The sequence below is a fragment of the Triturus cristatus genome, chromosome 5_1, assembly GCF_964204655.1.
Source record: "Triturus cristatus chromosome 5_1, aTriCri1.1, whole genome shotgun sequence".
Taxonomy (NCBI): Eukaryota; Metazoa; Chordata; class Amphibia; order Caudata; family Salamandridae; genus Triturus; species Triturus cristatus.
In genome coordinates, this window is record NC_140587.1 from 160664983 (window position 1) to 160671453 (window position 6471).

Below are 6471 nucleotides of genomic sequence, written 5' to 3' on the forward strand. Positions count from 1 at the left end.
TTCTTGTTCCGGTCTCACTCTGCACACACACGATTTATGTATCAATAAACTTGTAAACATTGCTTTAAGATGTAATGTCATTTTCCCAGATAAAGAATGTTTCTTCCCTTTGGGATTCTGTAGCACAATGTTCCCCTGGGAGCGAATTGTTTCCAGGCCTCACCTATTGGGACCACATGTGACTCTCATTAGAACTTGTCCTTGTATATTAAGAAACAATATTCGTTCTAACTGTCGAGGATCCTGTGGAGTACCAGAGACCTGCATTATGTGAATCTGTGGGACAGGGGAGAGGATGTGGTCCGTTGGTTGCGCTGCCGCCTCTCGTGCTGGAAACCAGGGTTCGAGCCTCAGGGTCGCGTCCACATCCTGTGATTCTGGGCAAATCACTTCATCTCCCTGTGCCTGATGGTGTAATGTAAATACGGTGCTCATGTAAAGCGCTCCAATACCTTGGGGTCGAGTTCGCGCTATATAAATATGCACACAAAAAATAGTGACGAATAATGTGATTTTAGAACGAGTAAAGTTCTTCCTTTAGCCTGATTGGTCTAGCTCATGCGATGTTAATATAATTGTATTGGTGGATGGTTTTCATGGTCTTTTACGTTGTAAAAGCAGCTCATTTCTGTGGGCGGTGGGCTCACTCAACCTGGTCGGTAGGAGTCAACACTATGTCGGTCTCACCTCTGATTTATTACTTCATTTATTTCGGCTGAACTATATTTATACTTTGTTCTGCCATTTTATCAACTGCAATCTATTCTGAGCTGCACGCTATCGTATGATTTAAAATGACTAACTGGCAGATTTTAACAATTTATTCGCCTCTGTAGTGATTTAAAATGAATGAATCTTCAGGGTTTCATTTTAATAATTGTCTTGTTTTTATTGTAAAGCTTAATGTGCTTTAACTGTTTACATTGTAATTTGCATTGGATTTGTTGGACAGGTCCAGCTGGGGAGCGACAAAATCCTTAGAGGATTAGCTCAGCTCCCTGTCCATCAGAAGCGCGTTTACATTCGACTTTAGTAGAAAAAGCCCTGTCCAGGTATTCTGGCAGAGCCCTGTGATGTCATGGCATGCGCAGGCGAGGGTTGAGGTATTCTGGCAGAGCCCTGTGATGTCATGGCATGCGCAGGCGAGGGTCGAGGTATTGTGGCAGAGCCCTGTGATGTCATGGCATGCGCAGGCGAGGGTCGAGGTATTCTGGCAGAGCCCTGTGATGTCATGGCATGCGCAGGCGAGGGTCGAGGTATTCTGGCAGAGCCCTGTGATGTCATGGCATGCGCAGGCAAGGGTCGAGGTATTCTGGCAGAGCCCTGTGATGCCATGGCATGCGCAGGCGAGGGTCGAGGTATTCTGGCAGAGGCCTGTGATGCCATGGCATGCGCAGGCGAGGGTCGAGGTATTCTGGCAGAGCCCTGTGATGTCATGCGCAGGCGAGGGTCGAGGTATTCTGGCAGAGCCCTGTGATGTCATGGCATGCGCAGGCGAGGGTTGAGGTATTCTGGCAGAGCCCTGTGATGTCATGGCATGCGCAGGCGAGGGTTGAGGTATTCTGGCAGAGCCCTGTGATGTCATGGCATGCGCAGGCGAGGGTTGAGGTATTCTGGCAGAGCCCTGTGATGTCATGGCATGCGCAGGCGAGGGTTGAGGTATTCTGGCAGAGCCCTGTGATGCCATGGCATGCGCAGGCGAGGGTTGAGGTATTCTGGCAGAGCCCTGTGATGTCATGCGCAGGCGAGGGTTGAGGTATTCTGGCAGAGCCCTGAGGCGGAAGCCGGGAGCTGACCGACTTTTTAATATCGTATCACCTGTGTCACGAAATATTGAATTGTGTTTTAAATAAACCTGCACTTACCCTCCTGGCATCACCAGTACTTGCCTAAAATCGGCCTTCTCAGCGGAACTAGCGCTGTAGCGAACACCACGCAATCAACCTTATCCAGCCGCCATTGACGGCGAGGAACGAGGCCACGCCTACCCTTAGGCCACGCCCACACGCCCACCCTGGTATAAAACGCTGAGTAAAAGCGCGCCATACCAGATAACCTCGCATACTCCTGAGGCGGAAGCCGGGAGCTGACCGACTTTTTAAAATCGTATCACCTGTGTCACGAAATATTGAATTGGGTTTTAAATAAACCTGCACTTACCCTCCTGGCATCACCAGTACTTGCCTAAAATCGGCCTTCTCAGCGGAACTAGCGCTGTAGCGAACACCACGCAATCAACCTTATCCAGCCGCCATTGATGGCGAGGAACGAGGCCACGCCTACACTTAGGCCACGCCCACACGCCCACCCTGGTATAAAACGCTGAGTAAAAGCGCGCCATACCAGATAACCTCGCATACTCCTGAGGCGGAAGCCGGGAGCTGACCGACTTTTTAAAATCGTATCACCTGTGTCACGAAATATTGAATTGTGTTTTAAATAAACCTGCACTTACCCTCCTGGCATCACCAGTACTTGCCTAAAATCGGCCTTCTCAGCAGAACTAGCGCTGTAGCGAACACCACGCAATCAACCTTATCCAGCCGCCATTGACGGCGAGGAACGAGGCCACGCCTACCCTTAGGCCACGCCCGCACGCCCACCCTGGTATAAAACGCTGAGTAAAAGCGCGCCATACCAGATAACCTCGCATACTCCTGAGGCGGAAGCCGGGAGCTGACCGACTTTTTAAAATCGTATCACCTGTGTCACGAAATATTGAATTGTGTTTTAAATAAACCTGCACTTACCCTCCTGGCATCACCAGTACTTGCCTAAAATCGGCCTTCTCAGCGGAACTAGCGCTGTAGCGAACACCACGCAATCAACCTTATCCAGCCGCCATTGACGGCGAGGAACGAGGCCACGCCTACCCTTAGGCCACGCCCACACGCCCACCCTGGTATAAAACGCTGAGTAAAAGCGCGCCATACCAGATAACCTCGCATACTCCTGAGGCGGAAGCCGGGAGCTGACCGACTTTTTAAAATCGTATCACCTGTGTCACGAAATATTGAATTGTGTTTTAAATAAACCTGCACTTACCCTCCTGGCATCACCAGTACTTGCCTAAAATCGGCCTTCTCAGCGGAACTAGCGCTGTAGCGAACACCACGCAATCAACCTTATCCAGCCGCCATTGACGGCGAGGAACGAGGCCACGCCTACCATTAGGCCACGCCCACACACCCCTTTTCCACCCCTGAAAAGATGTGCAACCACCGGACGCGCAGCGGACGGGCGCAGCGGGCGCGCCGTCAGCGCGCCGAAGGCGCGCCAAAGGCAAGCCCGTCTGGGCCCGGACACTATGCCCAACTCGCAGAAACGTATATCCTACACCCAAGATACGCTTCGAGCCTGGAACACAAAAAAACATCCTCAGTGTAAATTCATCCTCAAGGAAGACACTCCTTTTGCAGGATGCATCCTCTGTAACACGTCAGAGGAAACGGAACGCGGCCAAGTGCTTCGATTCGGCCTCTTGAACTGCAGGTCCCTGGTAAAACACGCTCACGAAATAAACATCCTCGCCCAAAATTCCACGCTAGACGTATTGTTTCTGACCGAAACATGGCTGACCCCTAACAGCGACTTCGACATGGTCAATGCAGCCCCACCCGGTTACCAAATCTGCTGCTTGAACAGACAGGTCGGCAGAGGTGGCGGGCTAGCCATACTCTACAAAGACCATCTTAACTGTAGGATCGAATGTGGAACCGTCAAAGACTGTGAAAACTGTAACTTCACCTTCCAGATCTCGCCAACTATCTCACTATCGGGACTTTTAGTGCATCGACCGCCAGGCTCGCTAGGAGAATTTTCCAGCACCCTGATGGATCACATTCTACTAAAAACAATCTCAGCCTCCCAACTTCCTCCTCCTAGGGGACCTTAACCTGCACTTCCTAGACCCTGCGGACAATACCGCAGCCAACCTACTAGCAGATCTCACATCAGCCGACCTCCACCTCCTGAACTCTAAAGCCACCCATGAGAAAGGACAGCTTTTAGACCCGATTTTCACTAATATCAGGAACCTAAAAACCCAAGATCCTACCCCCCTCCCATGGACAGACCATTTGCTGGTTCCTATGCACTGGTCTCTCCAGACCACCCCAGCACTCAAACAGAAAACCAGGATACGAGCCAGACGGTGGCACAAACGAATTCCAGAGGAATGGGAAGCGAAGTTACGGGAATCCGTCGGCCCTCTCTCCGCGGACCCCAACACAGCTGACAGAGAATTTAACGGTTGGCTCACCCACCCCCTGGACAGCCTTATCCCACTAACCAGCACTCTTAAACACGTCAAAAGGATCAACCCCGCTCCATGGTATACACCCTCCCTTAATGCTTTAAGGAAGGAGTGCAAAAAGACAGAACGCACTTGGAGGAAAAACAAGTCGGTGACGGAGAAAGACGCTTATCAATTATCTATGAAAGCGTACAAACAAGCCCTCCACAACGCGAAAATCGCCTTCTACGAGGAAAATATAAAGAATTCCGCCTGCTCAGCCAAGGAGACCTTCTCAATCCTTAAAGAGCTCCTCCATGTCCCGGACCCCCCGCAGAAACCCATGGACCCCAAAGCAGCAGAAGAAAAATGCGTCAATTTGGCCACCTTTTTTGACGAAAAAATTTAAAAAATCCTCCCCTCCCTGCTGCCAATCCCGACACCACAGAGAAAGCTAAGGACTTACCTCTATTACCATGGAACCCCCCCGCGAAACCCGATACGCCTTATCTAGCGTCGTTCGGCCCAATCACTGAAGAGGAAGTGGCAGCCACATTTGCATCAACTAAGAGTGGCGCCCCCAGTGACCCAGTTCCCATACGGTTCATCAAAGACATCACCCGGACCATAGTGCCCCAACTGACTGCCCTCATCAACATCTCGCTAGCCCAAGGAGAAGTCCCTTTAAGCTGGAAGGAGGCTGTCGTAAAAGGGCTTCTCAAGAAACCATCACTGGACCCTGCGGATCTTTCCAATTACAGACCAATTTCACTCCTCCCCTGGATAGGTAAGGTCGCCGAGAAACTAGCGAATAAAAAGCTGTCACACTTCCTAGAATCAAACCAACTCCTCAAAAACTCACAGACAGGCTTTAGACCAGGTCAGGGCACTGATACCGCTCTCCTCGCAGCAGAAGAGAAGACCAGGGAAATCATCGATACAGGAGGATCGGTGGCAGTGGTCCTCCTAGACCTGAGCGCGGCCTTCGACACGGTCAGCCACCAGGTCCTAACCCAACGTCTAGATAACATCGGAGTGAAAGACAGAGCGCTGAAATGGCTCACGTCTTTTCTCTCCCGACGCTCCTTCCAAGTCTGGGAAGGTGAAAGCCGCTCCCCCTCCATCCCCCTCCGGTGTGGTGTGCCACAGGGCTCATCACTAAGCCCCACGTTGTTTAATGTGTACATGGCCCCACTGGAGGAGCTGGTTTCACCATTTGGAGTCACCATAGTCAGCTATGCTGACGATACTCAGCTGGTGGTGACGCTTTCCCACCCCAAGCTAGAGCCTTCCAATCTCCATGACTGCCTCTCCAATGTCCATCAATGGATGAGTGACTCAGCCCTAAAATTAAACGGATCAAAAACGGAGATCCTGCGCCTAGGGCACAAAACCATGAACCTTCCCCCTAACATCTGGCCCGCCTGTATGGGTGAACCCCCTACCCCCAAGACGGAGGTTAAGAGTCTGGGAGTGTGGTTGGAGACAGATCTCACCTTCAGAACACAGGCAAGAAAAACGGCCGGTATCTGCTATGGCCTACTCAGATCATGCAGAAAGGTGCTCCCCCTACTCCCATTCCAGTCCTGACTTCTGCTAATCCAAGGCCTAATTTTATCCAGGCTGGACTACAGCAACGCCATTTACCTGGGAGCACCGGAATCCACTCTCCAAACATTGCAAAAAACCCAGAATGCCGCAGCCCGACAACTGACGAATACTCCAGCCAGAACATCAGCCAAATCTGCACTGAGGAAGCTACACTGGCTCCCAATTAGGGAAAGAGTAACTTTCAATGCCCTTTGCTTGGCCCACAAGGTACTGCACAACGCAGGCCCCCCAATCCTCAACAACTGGATCACACCCTACAGACCTACGAGAGCGCTTCGGTCAGAACATGGTAACCTTATCATGATTCCCAGGGTGAAGAAGGCCCGCGCAGGTGGCCGCCGTTTTTCAGTCAATACAGCAAAAAAATGGAACGCGCTCCCCCCGAGTCTCAGAACAGAACCAAACCTCCTACGGTTCAGGAAGTCCCTTAAAACCCTACTCTTCCCTTGAGTCGTAGACATCCCCTACTTCAACCCTTAGGAGCCTGAGGTTTAGCGCTGGGATACTCGTGGGTGACTACGCGCTCTATAAAACCTAAATAATAATAATAATAATGTCATGGCATGCGCAGGCGAGGGTTGAGGTATTCTGGCAGAGCCCTGTGATGTCATGGCATGCGCAGGCGA